The 25,533-nt window shown below is 42.5% G+C and overlaps 1 protein-coding gene across 11 annotated transcripts in view; it reads right to left on the bottom strand.

Moving 5' to 3' along the window:
• The window catches only part of PCBP3 (poly(rC) binding protein 3), a 213,262-nt gene that overhangs the window by 123,236 nt on the left and 64,493 nt on the right, over positions 1–25,533 (bottom strand). For 9 of the 11 annotated variants that reach the window (XM_033418500.2, XM_033418503.2, XM_012539072.3 and 6 more), the window contains exon 2: positions 7,187–7,225. The exons of the other annotated variants lie outside the window; for them this stretch is intronic. The gene's annotated coding sequence lies outside the window, so the exon portion shown is untranslated. The remainder of the gene's footprint in view (positions 1–7,186; positions 7,226–25,533) is intronic. 11 annotated transcript variants of the gene reach the window in all.

Below are 25,533 nucleotides of genomic sequence, written 5' to 3'. Positions count from 1 at the left end.
AAGAGCGAGTCAGAACCTTGGAAGGGAGGCGGGGGAGCCGCAGAGCAGCCCCGCGCCGGCTGCAGCCCCCGCACTTCTCCTTCGCTCCTCGAGCTCCTCCAGAGGATGGGGAAACGCCTTCCCTCTCGGAGCACGAGCTCTGCGTCTCCACGATTCCAACAGTGGCTGGTGCCCACTGCCGCCCCGTCCTGCAGGCCCTGCTATCTTGGCGTGGCGGGTGGCGGGGCGGGGGGCGGGGGCAGGAGGATGCACCACAGATGCCAGAACCGCTGCCAGCGAGACCCCGGGACAGGGCCCTGGCAGAGCTCCTGGGGGTGGGAAGCGGCCAGGTGGGGCTCCCTCCCTCCCGACATCCCGCCCTCACAGCCGTTGGGCTCCTCTGCGGTCCTCTCCTCACACTTCACACGCCTCATCCCTGCCTGTGCAGACGGCTGGCCATTCTCCTAGACCCCTCTCCCTCCTCCGTGCCAGCAGAGCTGTGGCTGCACGGGGCTGGCCCAGCCTCCAGGGGTGTGGTACCACCGCGGCACACGGCTAGCGCACACCTGGTCCACAGACCGCTGCTGGCACACAGCTGTCCTGCGTTAACACTGCCGCAGTCCACTGGTGCCACATAACACTGTTAGCATACAGCGGCCCTGTGGACTGTGACGCAGCTGGTATAACTCGGGCTTCTAATCCTGAAAAGGCAGCTGCTTGCCCTCCATCACGTCCCTTCTGTTTCCCACCGGCGGAGTAGTTGCAGCTAGAGGTCAAGACAACAGAGCAAGGGAGGACCACAGAGTGACAGGCCACCCAGAGCGTGGGGTGGGCGTGGCCTCTGGGCAGGGGGCCTCGCGGAGCCCAACCCATCCACCCCAGGCCTGTTACAGCCAAGGGAACCGGCCTTGACCACATTGAAGCCACCGTGTTTGGGGCGCGCTGTGTGCCAGCAGAGTCCTGTCCCCCATGGGCTCAGCAGCTGCTCTCGGTACTCATGGCTCCACAGTAGCTGCCCTCAGGTCGGAGCCAGGCTCCCTAAGGCCCCAGGGCATTTCTCCCTTGGGTCGGACACAGAAACGTACAGAGCCTATCACCCTGGTCCAAACCGTAATGCTCACACTAATCTTTACAATAACTAGTGCTCACACGAACCCAATCCTAGTACTAACCTGAACTCCAGCCCTAACCCTATTATTAACCCTCATTCTAGCCCAAATAAAATACTGAAAAGGTATTACAATTGGAAGATATTAAAAAGTATCAATAAGACCTAACAGGATTTATTCTAAGAATCAACACTTGGAATTTCATCATTAGAATTCTCTACACTAAGAGATAAAAGGAGGAAATCCTGTGACTATCTTAATAACAGTAATGAGCATTTAGTAAAATGCAACTTTTATTTTTGATTTCAAAAAACAACTTAATAGAAGAGCAGCAGAAGGAAACTTGTGTAACTTGATGAACACGATGTACCAGACAGCCAGCCACGGCAAGCACTGTGAAGTTCACGGTGAAAACATTTGGGTCAAGTCAGGAATAAGTCAAAATTCAACTAACAAACCTATTGCAGTTAAAGCATGGCCGCATGCAATACATAAAAATTGATATCTTGCCTATACATTATTAAATATTAGAGAATGTAATAGGAAAAATTCCAATTACAATAAATAGATACTAAAAATAAGTTAGAAAAGAGCTCAAAAGAGAAAACCTACAGCAAGAAAGCTATAAAATATAACTGAAGGCTAATAACGGAATAAATGAAGAAATAGAATATCTTCCTCTTTTAAAAACTGAATATTGCTAAAATATCAGCTGTTTGCCATTTAAATCATAGGCTGATGCATCTGAAGTGAAATCCCAGTCTGATCAGCTTTCTAACTTGAAAATCATCCTAAAGTTCATCTAGAAATTGAGTACCAAGAATAGCCCAAATAAATATACCATCAAACTAAAATAATTAAGGCAGTGCACCAGCACAAGAGCAAACAGATCAGTTCGAGAATTCGGAAATAGACACTAGTATATACAACGTTATCATATAAGATGCACACATAGGACAAAAGTAGCAGCACAAATCACTGGGAAAATGAAGTAACTTTTAATAAAGTGTTTTCAATATCTGTAAGCAAAAAAACATATATTCACCCAATAACATATATCAAATTAAATCCCAAGTGGATTACACATGTCGATGCAAAAAGTAAAAGCAGGAAGGAAAACAGAAGTGACTACCCACATTTCAGGAGGGGAAAGCATTTTCCAAATGTAAATGTGCCACAGAAGATGACGTCACAGAGGACGATACTGATGCAGTGGCTCCAGACGCCAACGCCACATTAAAAGGTGAACGACTCTTTGGGGAAAATAAGAGCCGCAAACATAAAAGCTGAATGTCTTCAGTGAAACACGAGGAAGGACACACCAGCTCTAGCTGAAAAGCTCAACCCGCTTGTACTTCTTTTCGGCTTTTAGAGACACATAAAGCCCCAGGTTTTCAGGGGCCAGGAGCCCAGGCACTCACGCTGCCATAATCTACCGTCTCGAGAGCGACTGGGCGATCGCACATTACGCCTCTTTTAAAATGTCCCTCTCCTCTGACCCGGGATTGCACGTGGGCAAACACCGCAATACTGCCTCGGGAAGGAGGAGACTGACGTATTATGCACAAGGAAACTCACCTCACGACTACCGGTACTAGTGCCAGATCTGAAAACAATCCAAATATTGAACAGAAGTGGAGTGATTGAACAAAATAACACCTGCATCCATATAGTGGAAACTATGCAACCTTTTAAAAATAATGTTTTCAAATGGTAACGTGGAACATTTTGCCGTATACCATTCTGTTTAAAAGCAGAGCACAGAAGTATGCATGCAGCTTAACCCCAGAGGCAGAACCTGGAGTGAAACAGACCAAAATGTCCGCAGCAGTGCCTTGGACCCCGTAGTCCCCAAGCACCGACCATCAGCGGGGTCCTCTCTGAGCACCGAGAATGTGCTGTGCGTCAAGGCGGGCTCACGCGTGGTGGGGAGCGGGGGAAGCAGGAGCAGGTGACGCGCAACAAACATGCAAAACCAGGAGAGCACAGGGTCCTGGAGCCTTTGAAAGAACACACCAGAAGGGGCGGCCCTGCTGGCCTAAAGCTGCAGCGCTCAGCTCCCCAAGGAGAAAGCTCTTCTACCGGATTCGGCAAGCAGGGGCCACACGGTCTGGCCAAGTGGTGAAGACACAGCCCCGCTGGGAGGGCCAGATGGCCATGCAGGGGAGCTCGGCCCGGCAGAAGCAGACAGCGGAGGGGCTGGGGGGCTGCTTTCAAACTCTGGGGTGTGAAACAGCATTTGCAATATAACCTTTTACTTTTTATTTTTAACACAATTATAAACGTACGTAGTTTTAACAGTCAGAGTCCCACAGAGCTGATGGGGAGCCGCGCCGCCGGCCCTCTGCCCCCCTCTGCCCCGCAGGCGTCTTGCTCCTTTCCCCTCTTTTGCTATTTCTCTCCTCGGTTCCAATGACCGGCTTTGTATGGCTCTTCTTGACTCCAGGATCTTGTGTGTCACCCAGTAGCTTCCTCCTAGAGCCTGAGGATGAACCTCCGCCCCACCCACTCCCTCCCCCCGTCCCTCCAAGTGCTACACCTCCGCCCACCGGCTGCCGGCAGGGGCCACGGGCAGTGCGGACCTGCCCCTCACACCTCACGCTGCATCTCCCTCTTGTACATGTGTTTCCTGCAGCGAGTGAGAGGCTTGCTTGTTGCATAATTTTCTATGTACTTAGTGTTACTTCACCTCCAAACTCTCAGCCAGGGACCCACCGGCCTCTGACCCCTCAAGCACAGCAGGAGGCAGCCCACGATCTGCCCCTGGAGCCTCATGCCCCTGCCCCACCACCCGAGTGGCAGCACCTGAGCCCGTCAGCCTGCCTGCTCCACCAAGCCGCGCCCAAAGGCCCACGCCAGGCTGCCAGTGCTCTGGGGGCCGGCTGGGTAGGGGCTGGGGCCACAGGGCTCCAGATCCACTTGAGCGCGGCCCCACCTCCTGTTTAGGGCAGTCCCCTCTGCTGTGCCCGGGGCCTCCGCTCCACCCTCCAGCCCGCAGCCAGGGTGGGGAAGCGGTTTGTCCAGGTGTGGGAGCGGGGGCTGAGAGTCTGACCGCTTTCTAAGCAGGCTTTCCACAATTTTCCTATTTCCGCTTTTCTCCTTGAATTACGAGGCGCGGTCATCAGCTGAGGCTGAAACCTGATTACAGTAGAAATCTGAGGAAGAAAGATCAGATGCACAAGAAGGGCCTCAGATAAAAGCACACCTTACTAGGGGTTGAGGCGAGGCTGGGTTGGGGCGGGCTTGGGGTCCCCCAGGGCCTTGGCCAGTCTTCAGGGCTGCACGGTCTCCCGGGCAACACCACACTGCTGTTGCATGGAGGGGACAGTGGAGGGACAGGAAGGACCAGGGGTGTTTGTGAGAAGGTGATTACAGGGCTGCCCCGTGAACCGCAGGCTGCAGGTGGAGGGTCACCAAGGACGCGGGTAGTGTGGGGGGAAGGAGGCCCTGATGGAGGAGTCCCGGTCGGGGGGCTCTGTCTGCCCTCACTATAGGTGAGTTTTAAAGTTCTTTTTCATATTTTCCAATTGTGTAGTGAAAGTCGTTATCTTAATGCAGGGCCGGGGTCGGGAAGCCTAGAAAGCCAATAATCTTTCTCAGTATTACAAAGAATAAAAGACTTCAAAGTAAATAAAAGTTTCAACAAGGTTTTCGTTATCACTATTTGCTGATTCCCTGATCTTAGTGTGGCCGAAGGCCTAGCCCCGAGCTGGGCGGGGGTGTGGGGCGGGCTGTGGGAGCCCAGGTCCCCGCTAAACAAACCGGGGTCAGGGTCCCAGCCGGATGTGAGCACAGGCACACAGGGCCGCGGGGAAAGGCCTATCTGCAGCTGCTCCACGGAAGACTGCCCTTTGCCCGACTCTAAGGAAGTGTGGAAAGTTCTCGGAAGATGTGCAAATGGAAAAACAAGTTCTTCTGGAGCCACCACGTCCTCTGGGGAACATCCACTGCAGATGAGTTCCCTTCTGGCTCATCACCCCCTACTCCCACCCAGGAATCCCACAGGAAGACTCTGCAGGGTTCAATCGAGATTGAGATTGCCAATGGAAGCAGACTGATCTCTGTTCCAGCCAGCTCAGTGCCCCTAACAGCTCCCTCCCCGCTCACAGAAGAGGCCACAGGTGCCCTATAAAAAGCCTGCTGCCTTTCCTTAACCAAGCCTCAGGGGATTTGCAGTCCTGTGGAATCACAGTCCTGCCAGCTCGCACTGCCCGGCTATCTCTGCCTCTGCCTGGGTGCCGGGGCCTCCTCTAGCGCCCACACTAGGCCCTTGGGGCCATGCACACGCACAGGGGGAGTAGCCTGGGCCAGCCCGCCCCACCCAAGCATGCTGGCTGTTTCCAGAACTGCAGGCCGGTCAGACTGCCCAGCCTGCCAGGGGGAGGGATGTGGGCAACACCAAAGTCTAGGGGAGAGAGGCCCAGCACACACAGGGTGTTGTTTATATGCCTGAGTTCCAGAGGCCCTTCCCTCAGGATTTCTGTGAAAATTAGATCCAGATTTGCACAATTACAAAGTTGGTCCCAAGCCAGTTGGGATTTGGATGTCCTCTAAGAAGCAGGTATTATAACAGCTTTAGTTTGCAAAAACAATCCAACACGGAGAAAAAAAGACTACCCGCTCGCCGCTCCCACACTCAGCAGCATTGCCCGCAGGGAGCAAGGGCCCCCGTGTTTCCCCGCTGCCCTCATCTCTGGGCCCCGCCCCTACGCTCGCTGGCTCCCCTGGGCCTGGAGCCCTTCACCTGCCACCACCCACAGGGGCCACCCCGGTGCCTCCAAGGCTCTGCTCAGATGCCCCTTCCCAGGGGCCGCCCTGACCCCCATCCACTGCCCGCGCAGCCCCGATCCCGACCCTTCTCTGTTCCTCCCTGGCAAGCTCACCACCCGGCACACTACGTGATGCATCTGCTTATTACTTTTATGTTGTGTGACCCCCACAGATGTAATACAGGAAGCTGGGATTCCAGAAGCGTGGCTGGCCCTATCAATATGTACTGAAGGAATGAAAGCGCAATTAAGGTCTTTGCTCAAGCAATTTGTTACCTAAGAACTTTCCCCTTCAACTATCGGGCGTCCAGTCACCCACCCGCCCTAAGTCCCCGTGTGCACATGCTCCCTGACTCCTCGCCACCGTCTCTCGTGTCTCCTGAGGGGACTGCTGGCGACAAGACCGGAAGGTCATTGTGGTGCTCATAGCAAGCGCTCTCCGATCAGGATGGGCTGAGCCCAGGACCCCACAGTGGCCTCTCGGGGCTGCAGTCAAGGCCACCAGGAAGAGAAGGGCAGACACCGAGTCTGGAGCCCGCATCCCGTCATCAAGGCAGCTCCCACTTATCCTGCCATCGCAATGTGGATGCGGGCCCGTGAGGTCGGAGGCCTCGGCTCAGACCCCCGTCTCACCACCCACAAGCACAGAGACGTCGTCTCCCCGAGCCTTGAGAAGTGGGCAGAACAAAAGCACCTGCCCTGCAGGGCACGGTGAGGGGCTCGTGTGAGCACAGCCGGCACTGCATGACATCAGCCGCCAGCCTGAACACACCAGCCTTCCGGGCAAGACCACTGAACACTTCTAGAAAATAACAGTTATAAGCTGTAGAAAAACAAAGGCATCTTAAGGATAAATTTAAAAGGAATCCTTTCAAGGTAGTTTTGCAAAACTGGAGTCACGGCCACAAAGAGGTGTCCGTGGGGCCTGGACACGATGCCATCACGGCCACAGCACACACTTGTCACTGCTGTAACATGGGACAAAGGCACCGTCCACTCAGCCCATGCTAACAACTGGCTCCCAGGCCCCTGCTGGACAGTTTAGTCAGGTTGACTCTGAAGAAGAAAGGTTAGAACAAAAGGAGGAAACTCCCTCTTTTTAAATATTGGTTCTACAGAAGCCAGAAGGGATAACGTGCACATCACGGACACTGCTGCTGCACCTGACCTGTAACACATGCCTCATGTGACATGAAACCAGGCCATAAGGAGAGTCAGCAAGACACATGGCTTCATACGCAAGCAACACCTTACAACTCAACTGACGTGGAAAGAATCCCTTAATTTAAAGACATACCTCTCCAACGGCATCATAAGAAGACTACTTACATGGAACCATGTGAAGAGCTTCTCTGTCTGTAGGCAGCCCTGTAAACAGGTTAAAAAAGTTATTATAACCGGAAATCATAGGTAGAAAATAACCCAAAGAATGATCTATCATCTTAGATATCAAGTCTTATCAAACTAAATAAATTTTTAAAAGAATGTAGTCATAAATCAGTTATTTGGAAGGAGAAAGGCAGTCTCCAAGAGAAAAAATTCCATGAAAGGTGGTTAGATTCTAAACTGCGTCTGGAACTTAAAAGATACCAATAAACGCTCAGAGCCCAGGCTCCCCTGAACCCTGGCCCACGGTCCTAAACCTGATGGCAGTCTAGGGCAGCGTTGACCCCCAGACCCCTTTAAGTCTGTGGGAAGCAGTAAGGAGAAGCCCACGATGAGGTGTAGGTAGGACCCCCCACCCAGATGCCCACCCACATGGTCTCAGTTCCAAGTCTGAAGAGTGCTCTGCCCAGACAGCAGGACCTCCGAGCCCGGCCTGTGCAGACTCTACGGGCAGGTAAATAGCTCTGCCCGAGCCTCCTCCAGGCAGCCCAGAGGCGTCTGTCCAGTGAGGACTGAAGACCAGGCAAACATTAGACACATCCACTTCCAGCCATGACAGAAGAGGAGGAACCAGAAGAGGAGGTACTCTCCAGCCTCAAACAATGAAGAACCAGCCAAAAGACATGAGACAAGGGTGTTCAGACGTGGGACAACAGGGAGCACAGGACAATGACTCCAAGGGAGGAAACGCATGTGATGCATCCTGGTTGCCCAGCCTACAGCTCTGGGAGGGTTATGAGGCCACAGTGCAGGAAGGGGGAACCTAGGCAAACCTGGGGGAGTCCTGAGATGAGGAAACAGCTGAGGTTCAAGGAGGCAATAGCAGCGAGAATCAGCAGGGCAGAGGACCAGAAAGGAGAGAGCTGAGAAACGCTCCAGAGACGGGTGGGGGTTCGCTTGGGTCGTTGCCAGGACACTGACCAGCGCGTGTGCCTGAGGCCAGGAAAGGCGCAGCAGCGAGAAGCAGGACAAAGGATCGCTGTGACTGCCGCAGCTCCAGGAACGGACCACACTCCCAACAGCCAGACTAGGGAACCTGTGACACGGGGGCCACTGGGCTTGGCACTTGGAAGAGCACAGCCCCGGTGGCAGGGGCACATGAGCACCAGACTAAACTAGGTACAGCCTAACAATGCTCAACAAGCCACTGAAGGGTCTAAACTGTCCAAGTAACAAATACATTTGAAGAGGAAAGTTTAAAATATTTAAAAGGATACAGAGCCCCACAATATACAATCATGATGTCTTTCATTCATTTAAAAAATACCATGGATGCAAAGAAGCATGAGAATATATCTCATAATGAGGATAGTTGATCAGTAAGAAAAAGAACCAGAAAATTACCCAAGGAAATAATTAGCACATAAGGTCCTTAAAACAGCCATTATAAACACATTGTGTATGTTCCAGAAGATAGAGGAAAGCATAACATGTAGGAGAGACATGAAAAGCATTTTTAAAAAGACCCAAATCAAACACCTAGAGATGAAAAATATATCTGAAATGAAAAATACACTAGATGGCATTAACATCACATTACACTAGAAAAGGAAAGATTAGTCAATGTGCAGACAAAACAATCCATGCAGACAGAAATGATCTAAAATGAAACATAGGGAAAGACTCCCTCTTCCCTAAAAACACAGAAATATTTGTGTAATTTAAAACTCAGGGGGGAAGAACAGGATGGGACAAAAATGTATTTAAAGAAATAATGACAAAAAAATTTTCAAAAATTGATGAAAATTATGAACCCATAAAGCCAAGAAGGTCAACAATCCCCAAGCAAAAGAAAACATGAAGAAAATCAAATCAAGTTACATCGTAATCAACTTACCCAAAGAGGAAATCTTAGAAGCAGCCAGAGAAAAAAGAACATTACGTACAGAGGGACAAACACAGACGTGGCGGACAAGGACTTCCCAGAAACAATGCAAGCCAGAAGTCAATGGGATGACATCTCTAAAGTAATGAAGGAAAAACTGTCAACCTGAAATACCATGAACAGTGAAAACAACTTTCAAATACAAAGACGAAATGAAGACTTTCTCTAATAAACAAAAGCTAAAATAATTCACCACCGACCCTTCTGAACTACAAGTAATATTAAAGTAAGTCGATCATACAAAAGAAAAATGATATCAGAAGGAAATCTAGATCTATAAAAAGAAATGAAAAGCACTGGGAACAAAATTCATGAATAAATATGAGCCTTTTTTCTTAATTTGTAAGATTGTTTTAAAAGATAATGGACTATTTAAAGCAAAAATAATGACGATGTATTGTGGGGTTTATAGCAGTGTAGAAGTAAAATGGCATGACACCGTAACATAAAGGCCACGAGAAGTGAGATGGCAGATTTTAGGTTTTATACTATAAGTGAACTAGTATAATGTTAATTGAAGACAGACAGTGATAACTTAAGGATATATGCAACGAATCCCAAAGCAACTTCTAAAAACAAAGTGATATAGCTAATAAGTTAGTAAAGGTGATGAAAGTGATCATAAATAGTACTCAACCCAAAATAAGTCAAAAAAAAAAAAAAAGAGGATCTTATAGCAAATGGGACAAGTAGAAAACCAATAGCAAAATGATAGATTTAAATTCAATCATATCAATAATCATATTAAGTATAAGTGGTCTAAAACAACCTAATGAGAATACAGAGATTTTTAAGATTGGATAAAAAACAGGACCTCACTATACAATATTTATAAGAAACCCACTTTAAAAATAAATATACAAATAGATTAAAATAAAAGGGATGGAAAAAGATGTACCATGCTAACCTTGATCAAAAGAAAGTTGGAATGGCTATATTAACATCAGAAAAAGTAGATGTCGGTGCAAAGAATATTATCAGAAGTATATAAAAAAAGGCATTACATACTAATAAAGGGGTCAAAACAACTAGACAGAAGGTCAGTAAAAGCTATAGGGAACTCAAACAACACTGTCACCCAGCTTCACATAACTGACATTTCTAGGGCACTCCATAAATAACAACACAATATACATTCAAGTGTTGGTGAGGACATGGAGAAATAAGCACCTTCATATATTACTGGTGAGAATGTAAAACTGTACAGCCTCTGTGGAAAACAGTTGCCAGTTCCTCACAAAGCAAAGCACAGAATTATCATATGACTTGGCAATTCCACTCTTAGGTATACATCCAAAAGAACTGAAAAGAGAGAATCAAACAGATATTGTTCATAGCATCATTATTCACAATAGCCAAAATGCGGAAACAACCCAAATGTCCATCAATGAATGAATGGATAAACTAATTGTAATATGTCCAAACAATGGAATATTCTGTGGCCATAAAAAGCAGTGAAGTGCTGATACATGCTACAACTCAGATGAACCTTGAAAACATTATGCTCAAAGAAAGAAGCCAGACATAAAAGGTCACATATTGTATGATCCCGTTTCCATGAAATACCCAGGATAGGTAAATCCACAGAGATAGAAAGCAGATTAGTGGTGTCCAGATGATGAGGAAAGGGCAATATGGAGAGTGATTACTTAGTGGGTGTGGGGTGTTTCTCTGGGGTGATGAAAAAGTCTCAGACTTTGAAAAGTCTAAAACTGGGTGGTGGTTGCACAACACTGTTGAATTCACTGAATGTCACTGAATTGTACACTTTAAAATGATTAATTGTGTAGTATGTGAATTTCACTTCAGTAAAAAGAAAATAAATATAATATAATAAGGGAATGTTAGGAACTATTGCATGCCAATAAATTTAACAACTTAAATGGAATTCTTAGAACAATAAAGCTATCAAAACTCACTCAAGGAAAACCAGATAACTCTAAATGTATTCAAGTTAAAAACCTCCCCACCAAAAAAAAGAGCCAATCCAGATGGCTTCAATGGAAGAAACACTCAAGGAAGAAATAATACCAATTTCTTAGTAACTTGTCCTGAAAATTGAATATAAGAGAACACTTTCCAAATCCTTCCATGAGACAAGAATTAACCTGATACCAAAACCAAAAAAAGACACTACAGGTAAACACGCCAATACTCCTCATAAATACAGAGGCAAAAACTCTTAAATTTTAGCATATCCAATCATACAATATAAAAAAAATACATCATGACAAAGTAGATTTCAATCCAGAAAAGCAATTGATTTTATACTAAAAAAAAAAAAAAAAAATCAAGATACAGCCAACCTCATTTTATTGCACTTCACTTTATTGCGCTTCACAGATACTGTGTTTTTTACAAATTGAAGGTCTGTGCAACCCTGCATTAAGTAAGTCTATCAGTGCCATTTTTGCAATAGCATTTGCTCACTTAATGTGTCTATGTCACATTTTGGTAATTCTTGCAATATTTCAAACCCTCCACCAGCATAAAGATTACAACTCGCTGAAGGTTCAGATGATGATTAGCATTTTCTAGCAATAAAATATTTTTAAATTAAGGTATCATTGCTTTTTAGACAGAATGCTATTGCACACTTAATAGCCTAAAGTATAGTATAAACGTAACTTTTATATGCACTGGGAAACAGAAACAATTCATGTGACTCGCTTTATTTCAATATTTGCTTTATTTCTGTGGTCTGAACCCAAACCCACAGTATCTCTGAGGTATGCCTGAGACCGTTTATACGCGTGGACCACATAGACAGAAAAAAAGAAAAACTATATAATGATCTCAAAAGATACAGAAAAAGCATTTGACAAAATTCAATACCACTCATGAAAAACAATCCTCACCAAACTTGGAATATAAGAGCACTTTTTGAACCTGATAAAGGACCTCTAGTAAAAACCTACACCTAACGTCACACATATGGGTAAAAGACTGAATGCTTTCCCCTAAGATCAGGGACAAAGCAAGGATGTCCCCTCTTAGCACTTCTGTCCAACCAGATGTCAATTGCACCAAGCTGATCTATCAATTCAATGCAATCTCAATCAAAATCAGAGCAGGCTAAAACAAAGAAAATAAAACAGCCAAAACAACTTTGAAAAAGAACAAAGTAGGAGAAGTTATTCCAAGATTTATTATAAAGCTACAGTCATAAAGATAAATAAATTGATCAAAGGAACAGAATAGCAAGTCCAGAAATAGTCCGCATGTTGTTAACCATGTTTTGTTTTGCTTTTTAACTTTTCGTGCTCTTGTGCTTTCACATCTGGGCCTTGCTGATTCAGGAGGAACAGCCCTCCCAGAGTTAGCCAATTTCTAGAGATAGGATAAACAACTCACCCTGGGGGCACCTTTCAAATACAAACCATCCAATTCAGAGCCCACACCCCAACCACCTCCTCTGTGGGGCCCTCACTCTCTGGGCCACTATCCACCCGACCTAATCACCCTAGGGTCAGGTACCAGACATCATGCCCATGGGCCTGCTGAAATTATTCAAACTAGCCAATCTTAAGTCTGCTGACCCTGCCTCACCTATTCTCTGACTCCTGACTGACCCTGGTGCTTCCCCATGTGGCCCTGAATGCCCCAACCTGCCTCCTGTTTCTAGGAGTATAAAGATCTGTGAGTATAAACTTCTTCCTTCATGCCAGTCATTTCCATATCTGCCTGTCTTACTGTTCCTGATTAAGTCAAATTCCAGGTTCCCTTAAAACACACAGATATATGGTCAATTGACTTCTGACAAAGGTTCCAAGGCAACTGAATGGGTAAAGGATACTCTTTTTAATCAATGGTGCTAGAACAACTAGATACCATATACAAAAAAGAAAAGGAAAAAAAAAAGGACTTTGACATTTTCTTCACATCCGATACAAAATTAATTCAAAATATATCATAGACTTAAATGTAACAGCCAAAATATAAAACTTCCAAAAGAAAGAATAAGAGAAATGAGAATAAAAATCTTACAGACCTCCAGTTTTACAAAGAATTCTTGAGTATGATACAAAAGACATGATGTATAAAAGAAAAAAACTGATAAGTGGGATGTCATGAAAATTTCAAACCTCTGATCTTCAAAATATACATAAAAATGAGAAGTCAAGCTACAAACTAGGAGAAAATATTTGCAAAACATGTACTCCATTAAGGACTGTATCCAGAATATATAAAGAACTCTCGAACTCAACAAGAAAACAAACAACCTAATTTTTTAAATGGGCAAAATGGTTGATCAAATCCTTCGCCAAAGAAAGCATGTTGATGGCAAATAAGCACATGAAAAGATAGGCTGGTGGGAAAAGAGGAAAGTATGTCATCCAGACCAGCCAGAACCCAGCACAGGAGTGGGGCATGCATGCAGGTCACATGGAGATACTCTTCCAAATCCTGACTGTCAAGATGGAAGAAATCTAAAGAGAGACAAACTTCCCAGAGGGAGACAGTGCACCAGGGACAGGAAGCCCAGGTTGGATCAAGTGCGCCCAGCAGCTTTCAATGCACAGAGGGGAGGAAGCACAGGGCCCCGGGAAAGTGAGCGGGGTGGGCACTGCCAAGGCCTCAGAGTGCACAGCAGGGGCTGGGGCAAGAGCACTGGACCGCCTCCGGCAGCTCCAGCCACAGGCTCCTCCCCACCGACTACACTCACTTCCCCAGGTGAACCTACGCGGTCTATAGCCTCAAACACTCTTTCTCCTCTTAATGATGACTCGGGGTAGTGCTGGTGGTCTCACACCGGGACACCCTTGGAACTGCAGATGCTCAGGATCTGCTCACGGTCCCATTTTTTGCTAAATGGGAACGCACACCATGACAGATCTCAATAAAGGAAGAAGAGCGAATGCCACTGCTTTTACCCAAAACTAAATAGGCCATAGCAAAGATCTGACTTCAAGAGGACCAAATTTCCCCAGACTGGGGGATGGAGTGTCTCATTAACTCACCCCCTCCAACAGAGCACTTTCAGAGTCCTGCAGTGCCAACAAGAAGTCGGGGTAACTAGAGTTTAAAAGAGCTTCTGGGGGGAGGACGGGCAAGGATGATTCAGCTTCATTCCTATCACAGAATCCACCAATTCAATTACCATTTCTAAGTAATTACACTCCTGGTGATGGTCTCAGCAGAAAAGAGAAGGAGGAAGCCAGGGGTTGAACTTCTTTACTCCTCCACATCAAAAACTAGCATCTCAAGGCCAATGCATGGTGGTGACATGATCATCAAGGAACGCAGAGGCCAAGAGCCCGGGAGCCCCTTGCCTGACCTCTGGCCTCGCATCATCCTGCATGCCGTGCCAGGCGTGCTCCCTGGCCTGCGAGAGCAGGTTTTCACCCGTCCCCACACCCGACTGCAAATTTCCTCCACTTAGAAGTTCAGTGTCATGCTCACAGCAGCCACCCACGTCCCGGGATGAGGTAATTTTTTGTTTCATTTTCCTATTTACGATAGCTCACACTCGATGTACATGAATACAGATGTGCACACCCATGTTTCAGTCTTTTTAAGTTATGCTGATGGGCTTTATTCACTACCAACTTGCAAGAATTGACAAAAGGATTTTGTTTCAATCTCAGTACAGGGACTTATTAAATTAAAATTTTAAACTTTGTTATTTTTACTCTCTCAGTTTTCTGAGTGGGTCACTCTCATTACCAGAATCAGACACAAGAAATCTGCTTGGCCTTTCACCAGGGTATTGAAGTTGCCTAAAGTACATCTAGCTAGACTTTCTAGACAACTCCCTGAATACAAGCGTTTGACTCAGTGGTAGAGAGTCATTGTGCACGCCCCTGCCCTGGACCTCCCCAGGAGTGCAGGTGCTGAGCAACAGCAGGTCCTGGCAGGGACAGAAGCCATGTGCTCAGCCCTGCTCTTTACGACAACAATTTTAGATCCTCGCAGGACATGTGCTTATTCTCTGTGCAGAAAATTTAGGAAGTGCAGAAAAGCACAAGAGACATATTTAAAAGTACTTCCAATTCCCAGACAGAAGCACTGACAGCAGTAGAGTATATTTTCTCCTGGTAGTTTCTCATTGTAACATGCATTTACATATACTTCTTTAAAAATGAGACAGATTACATATGTTTTCAGAACAACGTACTATATTTGTCTGTAATATTTGCAGAAAATGTTCATAACAGCTTGTTTTAGCTTTTAATACTGTTTACTGATATTCAAAGAAACGTGTCTATGAAAATCAAACTTATCTATTATTTGAAATTACTTGCGTTGCTTTTATGCTTAGAATGATGTTTCTGCATATAAAAGATCAGACTAATTTTCACATAATTCTTCTCTAATATAAAAAATCTTATTTCTCCTATGACTATAAAAGCAGTGTATGTTCATTTAGGAAAATTTAGAAAATTCAGAAATGTGTGAAATCAGGTTTCAGCTGTGATCCCAGTTCTCAGAAATAGACACCATAAACCTTTGGTTGTACCTCCTTGAGGCCTTTAAAATACACAAACACACACACACACACACACACACACACACACACCCCTATATTTTATATCAAATATGCTGTTTTTACCTGTGTTTTGACCTCATATTCTGGGCTCATTTTTCCATGTCATGAATCATTCCTATAAACACTAATTGCTACCTAATACTCTACTATGTGTAGAAGTACAATAACTGATTTACTAAATCATCTATTATTGGGCATTTGGGGTGCTTCCAATTGTTAATTATTTAAATTAATGATGTAATGAACATCCTCTGTACATAAATGTAATGCTTATCTGATTGTTTCCTGAAGATAAGTGCTAAAGAGCAGCATTTTAAGCCAGGTGCCTAAATGTTTTTAAAGCTTGTGATACACACAAGGACAAAGGGCCCTCCAGAAACTGTCTCCCTTCAGTCACTTTCTGAGACACAAAATACTGACGTCTCAGAGTCTAGTCTCTGTGATTCCTTGCCAAAACTCCTTTGTATAAACCTTCTCAAGATATATGCCGACAGGACGGTCAGAGAATGATGTGTACGCGTTTGTCCACTAATAGGGAGGTTTGGCACCTTTTCGTGGTTGTTGGTATCTGTGTCCCTTTTGTAAACCACCTACTCAGTAGTCACCAGCAAAGCATCTAGATGAGAGTCAATGGAACACATGGGGATCATAAAAAAGGACACATACCTAATTTACGGCCAAAGATTCAACAAATTTAAGTAAATATATTGTAGAAAATAAGAAATTCAGGTGTTTTAAATATCAGAATTAAAATTTTTAATGACCTAATAGTAATCGAATTAAATTGGGAAGGAATCAATGTGAACTCAGGGCCACCACAAATACTTATGTGTAGCCCTGGAGTCAAGATTTTAGCCTCTAACACTACTTTCCACAAAAAGAAAAAAAAAATTCTTTGCTGTTTGTTTCTATGACTTGAGGCAGAAGGTAGCAGAGGGCCTGAAACTGACAAATGACTCAAGAAAAAATAGAAAATCTGAATAGAGATAGATATAGATATAGACAATATAGTATAGATGATACACAGGTAGACATTTCAATGGAAGAGAAGTAAGAATCTAGAAGAGGGAAGTTTATAGCTATACAAGCCTACCCCAAGAAGCAAGAAAAATCTGAAATAAACAACCTATCCTTATACCTAAAGGAAGTAGGAAAAGAAGAACAAACATAATTCAAAGTTATTAGAAGGAAAGAAATAATAAAGCTCAGAGCTGAAATAAATGAAGTAGAGACAAAAAAAAAAAAAAGATCAATGAAACTAAGAGCTGGTTCTTTGAAAAGATAAACATAATTGATAAACTTTTAGCCAGACTCATCAAGAAAAAAAGAGAGAAGGGTCCAAATGCATAAGATCAGAAATGAAACTAGAGAAGTTACAACTAACACCACAGAAATACAAAGGATCCCAAGAGACTACTATGGTCAACTAAGTGCCAATAAAATGGACAACCTAGAAGAAATTGACTAATTCCTAGAAACGTGCACTCTCCCAAGGCTGAACCGGGAAAATATGAGCAGGCCAATTTCCATTAATGAAACTGAATCAGCAATTTAGAGAAACTCCCAACAAACAGAAGTCTGGGCTAGACAACTTCACAGGTGGATTTCCCAAACACTTAAAGAAGAGCTAACACCTATCATTCTCAACCAATTCCAAAAAATTGCAGAGGAAGGAACACTTCCAAACTCATTTAATGAAGCCAGTATCACCCTGATACCAAAACCAGACAAAGACATCACCAAAAAAGAAAATTACAGGCCAATATCACTGATGAACACAGATGCAAAATCCTCAACAAAATATTAGCAAACCAAATTCAACAATGCATTAAAAGGATCATACACCATGATCAAGTGGGATATACCCCAGGGATGCAAAGATGGCTTAATATCCATAACCAATCAATGTGATACACCACATCAACAAATTGAAGAATAAGAATCACATGATCATCTCAATAGATGCAGGAAAAGCTTTTGACAAAACTCAACATCCAATTATGATAAAAACTCTCTACAAAGTGGGTAGAGAGGGAACATATCTCAACATAATAAAGGTCATATATGACAAACCCACAGCTAACATACTCAACAATGAAAAGCTGAAAGCATTTGCTCTAAGATCAGGAACAAGACAAGAATCCCATTCTCACCACTTTTATTCAACATAATATTGGAAGTGCTAGCCACAGCAATCAGACAAGAAAAAAAAAAAAAATCAAAGGAATCCAAACTGGAAAGGGAAAAGTTAACTCTGTTACTGTTTGCAGATGATATAATGTTATACATAGAAAATCCTAAAGATGCCACCAAAAAACTACTAGAATTCAAGAATGAATTCAGTAAAGTTTCAGAATACAAATATACAGAAGTCTGTTGTGTTTCTATACACTAACAATGAACTATCAGAAAGAGAAATTAAGAAAACAACCATATTTACAATCAAATCAAAAAGAATAAAATACCTAGGAATAAATCTAAGGAGGTAACTGACCTGTACTCAGACAACTATGACACTGATGAAAGAAACTGAAGATGACACAAACAGATGGAAAGATACACAGTGCTTATGGGTTGGAAGAATCAGTATTGTTAAAATGACCAGCTACACAAGGCAATCTACAGATTCAATGCATTCCCTGTCAAAATATCAATGGCATTTTTCACTGAACTAGAGCAAATAATCCTAACATTTGTATGGGAACACAAAAGATCCCGAATAGCCAAAGCAGTCTGAAGAAAGAAAAACAGAACTGGGAGTAGCATGTTTCCTGATTTCAGACTATACTACAAAGCTACAGTAATCAAAACAGTATGGTACTGGCACAAAAATAGACATAAATATCAATGAAACAGAATAGAGAGCCCAGAAATGAACCCACACTTACACGGGCAATTACTCTATGACAAAGAAGACAGAATATATTGTACAATGGGGAAATGACAGTCTCTTCAACAAATGGTGTTGGGAAAACTGGACAGCTACATGCAAAAGAAACAAACTGGACTACTCTCTCATACCATGCACAAAAATAAATTCAAAATGGATTAAAGACTTAAATGTAAGACCTGAGACCATAAAACTTCTAGAATAAAACAGGCAGTACACTCTTTTACATCATCCTAGTAATGTTTTTTTGGATATGTCTCCTCAGGCAAGGAAAACAAAAGCAAAAATAAACAAATGGGACTACATCAGACTAAAAAGCTTTTGCACAGTGGAGGAAACTATCAACAAAGTGAAAAGGTCACCTACTGAATAGGAGAAGATATTTGCAAATGATATTAGTATGTCTGATAAGGGGCTAATATCCAAAATAGATAAGGAACTCATACAACTCAACATCAAAAAAACTCCAAACAACCTGATTATAAATTGGGCAGAGTTTCTGAATAGACAATTTTCCAAAGAAGACATACAGATGGCCAACAGGCACATGAAAATATGCTCAACATCACTCATCACCATAAAATCAAAACCACAATGAGATATCACCTCATATCTGTCAGAATGGCCATTATTAAAAAGACAACAAATATCAACTTGGCGAGGATGTGGAGAAAAAGAAACCCAAGTACATTGTTGGTGGGAATGTAAATTGGTGCAGCTACTGTGGAAAACAGTATGGAGGTTCCTCAGAAAATTTAAAATAGAACTACCATATGATCCAGCAATTCCACTCCTGGGTATTTATCCAAAGAAAACAAACTCACTAATTGGAAAAGATATATGCATCCCATGTTCATTGCAGCATTATTTACGATAGCCAAGGTATGGAAGCAGCCTAAGTGCCCATCAATAGATGAATGGATAAGGAAGATGTGGTGTATATACACAATGGAATATTATTCAATCATAAAAAAGAATGAAATCTTGCTGTTTGCGACAGCATTGACAGACCTAGAGGGTATTATGCTAAGTTTAAAAAGTCAGACAAAGACAAATATTGTATGATTTCATTTATATGTGGAATCTCAAAAAATGAAATAATTGAACAAACAAACAGAAACAAAATTATAGATACAGAGAACAAACAGGTGGTTGCCAGAGGGGAGGAGGGTAAGGAGAGGAGAGAAATAGGTGAGGAAGATTAAGAGGTACAAACTTCCGGTTGCAAAATAAATGTCACAGATATGAAATGTACAGTGTGGGGAATATAGTCAATAATTATGTATATCTTTGTATGGTAACATATCATAACTAGATTTATTATGGTAATCATTTTGAAATGTATAGAAATATAGAGTCACTATGTTGTGTAACAGGAATTAACATAGTGCTGTAGGTCAATTATATTTCAAAAACAAACTCATAGAAGAAGAGATCAGATTTGTGATTACCAGAGTCAGGGGATGGGGAGGGAGAATTGCATGAAGGCAGTCAAAAGATACAAACTTCGGGGGGTGGGATGAACTGGGCGATTGGGATTGACATATATACACTACTGACACTCTGTATAAAATAGATAACTAATGAGAACATACTGTATAGCACAGGGAACTCTACTCAACAATCTGTGGTGACCTAAATGGGAAGGAAATCCAAAAAAGAGGGGACATATGTATATGTATAGCTGATTCACTTTGCTGTACAGCAGAAACTAGCACAACATTGTTAAGCAACTATACTCCAGTGAAAATTAATTTTTTAAAAAAATACAAACTTCTAATTATAAGATAAATAATTACTAGGGATGTAATGTACAACATGATAAATATAATTAACAGTGATGTATGTTATATATGAAAGTTGTTGAGAGTAAATCCTAAGAGTTCTAATCACAAGGAAAAAATTTTTTTATTTCTTAAATTTTGTATCTATATGAAATGATGGATGTTCACTAAACTTATTGTGATAATTATTTCATGATGTATGTAAGTCAAATCATTATGCTGTATACCTTAAACTTGCACAGAACTGTATGCCAATTTTATCTCAATAAAACTGGAAGAACAATAAATAAATAATAAACATTTTAAAATAAATATTAAAAAATTGCAAATCACACACACAAAAAAGAAAAAGAAATTGGACTTGATCAAAATTAAAAAGTTTTGTGCTTCAAAGTAGTCTATAAATAAAGAAAGGGAAAATACAAGCCACAAAATGGGAGAAAATTTCTACAAATCTGATAAGGGACTAGCATCCAGAATATATAAAGAATTCTTACAACTCAACAATAAAAAAGACACGTAACTCAATTAAACAATGGGCAAAGGATTTGAATATACATTTCCCCAGAGAATATATATAAATGGCCAATAAGCAAGTGAAAAGACTTGAAACATCATTAGTCATTAGGGTAACACAAATCAAAATCACAATGATATACCACGTCACACCTACCAGAATGGCTACAATCAAAAAGACTGACCATAACAAGTGTTAGTGAGGATATGCAGAAATTGGGACCCTCATGCAATGTTGGTGGGAATGCAAAATGGTGGAGCCATTCTGGAAAACACTCTGGCAGCTTGTCAAAAAGTTGAATATATTGTTGCCCTGTGACTCAGCAATTTCACTCCTTACTTAAGAGAATTAAAAATATATATTCTTCCAAAAACCTGTACATCAAGTTCATAAGAGCAAAAGCTACAAAAGCTACAAAACAGAAACAACCCCGATCCATCAGTGGACGGAAGGATGAACAAAATGCTCTACCCATAGAATGGAATATAATTCAGCCATAAAGAGGAATAAAGTACTAATACATGCTACAACATAGATGAACCTTGGAAATATTATGCTAAGTGAAAAAAATCCAGACACAAAATATCACGTACTGTATGACCCCATTTATATGAACTGCCCAGAATGGGCAAATCCATAGAGACAGAAAGTAGACTAATGGTATTGAGGCACTGGGGAAGGGAGAATGGGAGGTGACTGCTAATGGGTACGAGGTTTCTTTTTGGGTTGTAGAAAATGTTCTGAAATTAGACAGTGGTGATAGTTGCACAGCTCTGTGGATACACCAAAAACCACTCAATTATCCACTCTAATGAAGTGAATTTTATGGTATGTGAATTAAATCTAAAATCAAAAAATAAACATAATGGGCATCTATGTACTTACCATGAAGAATAAAGAGTTGTCAACATTTTGCTTTATTTGCTTCAGATCTCTATTTAAAATGAAACACAATCTAAAGATGACACATCATCATTCACATTCAGGTGTTTATACCTTTACTGGCTATGTAAATATCCAAAAACAAAGATACCATACAGCACCCATACTTTTATAGCTTGGATTTTCACAGTCAACATTGTTACTGAGATTTATGCATCCTGATATACAAAGATCTAACTCATTCATTTTAATGCTGAACAACTTTTGACTGTGTGAACAAAACAAATGTCTGGGTCCACTTACTGAGGCCAATTAGGTAGTTTCCACTGTTTTGTTGCTACAAACACTGTAGGACCACATCCTCAGGTACTCGTGACATCTTCTAGAGCAAATGCTGAAAATGGCATTGGTGGGTCATATTGTGTGCACATTTTCAACTTTACTAATGTAACCAAATTGGTCTCCAAAGTGGTTATACCAACCTGTACTCTCAAGAGCAAGGTGTAAGAGTTCCCATTTACCCACAGCTCACCGATACTTATTAATTGACTCCATGCTTGCAGATCAGATGAATAAGAAATGGTCTCGGACTTCCCTGGTGGCGCAGTGGTTGACAGTCCACCTGCCGATGCAGGGAACACGGGTTCGTGCCCCGGCCCGGTAGGATCCCACATGCCGGGGGGCGGCTGGGCCCATGAGCCATGGCCTCTGGGCCTGCGCATCCGGAGGCTGTGCTCCGCAACGGGAGAGGCCGCAACAGTGAGAGGCCCACGTACCGCAAAAAAAAAAAAAAAAAAAAAAAAAAGGTCTCTTATTGTTTTAATTCGTATTTCATGGATTACTAGAAAAATCAGTTTTCATACATTTATAACCTTTATGATTTCCTCATTTTGAATTTTTTATAGCCTTTATCCATTGTATGCTTTTTCTTTCTAGATCTTTGACATTAATCCTTTTCAAGTTATATGACTTTCAAATGTATCCTCCTGCCTGTAGTGTGTCTTTTCACTCTATAAATATCTTCTACCATACAGATGATTTCTCTATTTCATATAGACAAATAAACCAGTCTTTTTCCTTACAGTTGGTGCTTGGTTTAAGAAATTCGTCTTCACCCAGATGTCAAAGATAATCTTCTGTCTTCTATAAATTTTAGTTCTGCTTTTCACACTCAGGATTTGATTCCGTCTAGAATTCAGTCTCATATATGAAGCATGAGGTATGGATCTAATTTTATCTTTACATATAGGCAGAAGATTATCCCAGCAATACTTATGAAACGATCCATCCTCTGCCCATGGACTTGTAATGCAACCTCCGGCATTATGAATTCCTTTGGGTGTGGGCGTGTGGGGGAGTGTGGACGCGGGTGGGTGTGGGTGTAGCTGGGTGTGTGGGTATGTGGGTATGTGTAGGTAGGTGGGTAGGTGTGGGTGCATGTGAGTGTGTGTGGAGGGGGGTTGTGACTGTGTTCCCAACTCTGGTGCACTGGCATAGTTGCCTATCCCTGGTCTAATAATGCAGATCCTAAATGTTACACCTTTATAATAAGCTTTAACATCTGAAAGGGTTAAGTCCCTCTTATTTTTCTTCAAAAGTAATTAGTATTTTGGCTCCTCACTCTTTACCCATAGTTTAGAGTCAGCATTTCAAAACTCATGAGAAGCCCTGTCAGGTTTTGCAGTTAATTGACAAATGTCATTTTAAAATATTGATTATTCACATTATTAACAAGATAGAGCTAATATTGTTTATTTATGCCTTCTCTTTTCATTTTTTTTAACATCTTTATTGGAGTATAATTGCTTTACAATGGTGTGTTAGTTTCTGCTTTATAACAAAGTGAATCAGTTATACATATACATATGTTCCCATATCTCTTCCCTCTTGCATCTCCCTCCCTCCCACCCTCCCTATCTCACCCCTCTAGGTGGTCACAAAGCACCGAGCTGATCTCCCTGTGCTATGCAGACCTAATGAAACTTAAAAGCTTTTGCACAGCAAAGGAAACCATAAACAAGACCAAAAGACAACCCTCAGAATGGGAGAAAATATTTGCAAATGAAGCAACTGACAAAGGATTAATCTCCAAAATTTACAAGCAGCTTATGCAGCTCAATAACAAAAAAACCAAATAACCCAATCCAAAAATGGGCAGAAGACCTAAACAGACATTTCTCTTTTCATTTTTTGATCAGTCTTACCAAGGGTTTGAAAATTTGTTTTTCTTTACAGCCAGTTTTTTATTTTATTACTTATACTTTTCTTTGTTTCAAAAATTTCTGTTCTTACTGCTATAATTTCCTTCCTTCTACTTTCTTTTGCTCTCCTAACTTAACTTGGACACTTATTTGATCAATTTTGAGCCTTTAATCTTTTCAAACACATAACCCGCAGGATGTACATTTCTCTCAAAGTACTGCCACATGCTGCAAGCCTTAATTTACATCGCTGGAGTCAGTCAAGCTGAATATTCCCATTGTCATTTCCACTTTAATCCGAACGATTTTTAGATTTTCTTAAATGTCAAATATATAAACTTACTTTCTCTGTGCTTTTATAATTGAACTCTGACTTAGCTTCATTTGGTCAGAGAACATAGCCTGAAAGAATGTGAGACTTACTTTGTGACCAAATACAAAGTCAGATTTTGAAAATGCTTCACATGTATCGAGAACTTACATATTCCATAATGGCTGCATTTTTTATATGACCAAGTGATAGAGCTTGTTCAAATCTTTTATTTATGTGTTTGTATTGGATCTAGCAATTCCTGAGAAAGGAACATTAAAGTAGCCTATATGATTGCAGATTTATCAATTTACCCTTGCAAATCAGACAATTTTTCTATATAATCTGAGTTTTAGTTATTACAAATATATAAATTTAGAATCATTCTGTCTTTATCAGAATGATAAATGATCTTTTTAATCTTATATTAAAAAACTTTCTGTCTTTACATGAGTTCATCTGACACTAACAGTCGATACCAGTTTTCGGTGCCTAGTATATTTACATTACATAAATTATCAAACTCTCTCCCAGATGATATTATTAAAAGCATTTGAGTGGATTTTGTATTGTATCACTTAAATCCAATCTTAAGAGCCTCACGTCCTCATCAACTCGCTGGGCACCCACCCTAAAACACAGGATTTCCTGGAGGACTGGATGTGGGTTTGAGATAAGAAGTGAAGTCAGGGCGGCTCCAAGGCTTCAGCTCCAGCAACGAGACGTCGGGGCTGTGGTGGAAGCTCAAGAGCTCAGCTTTGGACACGTGAAGTCTGAGATGCTCACAAGCCTCTTGCAAGTGGAGACGTCAAAGAGGCAGAGACAAACTAGCCCAAGGGTGACGGGGAAGCCTCGGTGCGCATTGTCAGAACAGAGAGCAGGTGAGACCCCAAAGGAGTGAGGGAAGTGGGGGCACCATCAGTCCCACGGAAGAGACTCAAGACACACAAGCAAGGGCAGCGCATTTCCGACAGCTGTGGAGGCCACCAGCCCTTCGGGGAAAAGATAAAGCAAGATGGCAAAACATGATACATATTTACACCCTCCCAACCCCAAAACTGAGACACCATACAAACACAGTTGAAGTTTAACCATGTGGCCCTGGGCACGTCCCACCTGCAGCTGTCCTGGCAACAGGCCCCCTTCCCCAAGTGAACAAGGAGCACATAACACACAAAGGAAGAAAACAGAAATCTGGACGGAGCCAGGACAGTGGGCTTTGGAGGGGTTAAAGAATCAGATTGCGAAGAAAAGCATCTGCATATGACGACAGGGCACCCAGGAGAACCCTGGGCTGAGCTGGCTCAAGGGCTTCTGCTGCCAGGTCATGT

Source organism: Orcinus orca, chromosome 5, assembly GCF_937001465.1.
Source record: "Orcinus orca chromosome 5, mOrcOrc1.1, whole genome shotgun sequence".
Lineage (NCBI taxonomy): Eukaryota > Metazoa > Chordata > Mammalia > Artiodactyla > Delphinidae > Orcinus > Orcinus orca.
This window is presented reverse-complemented; position numbering and strand designations above follow the sequence as displayed.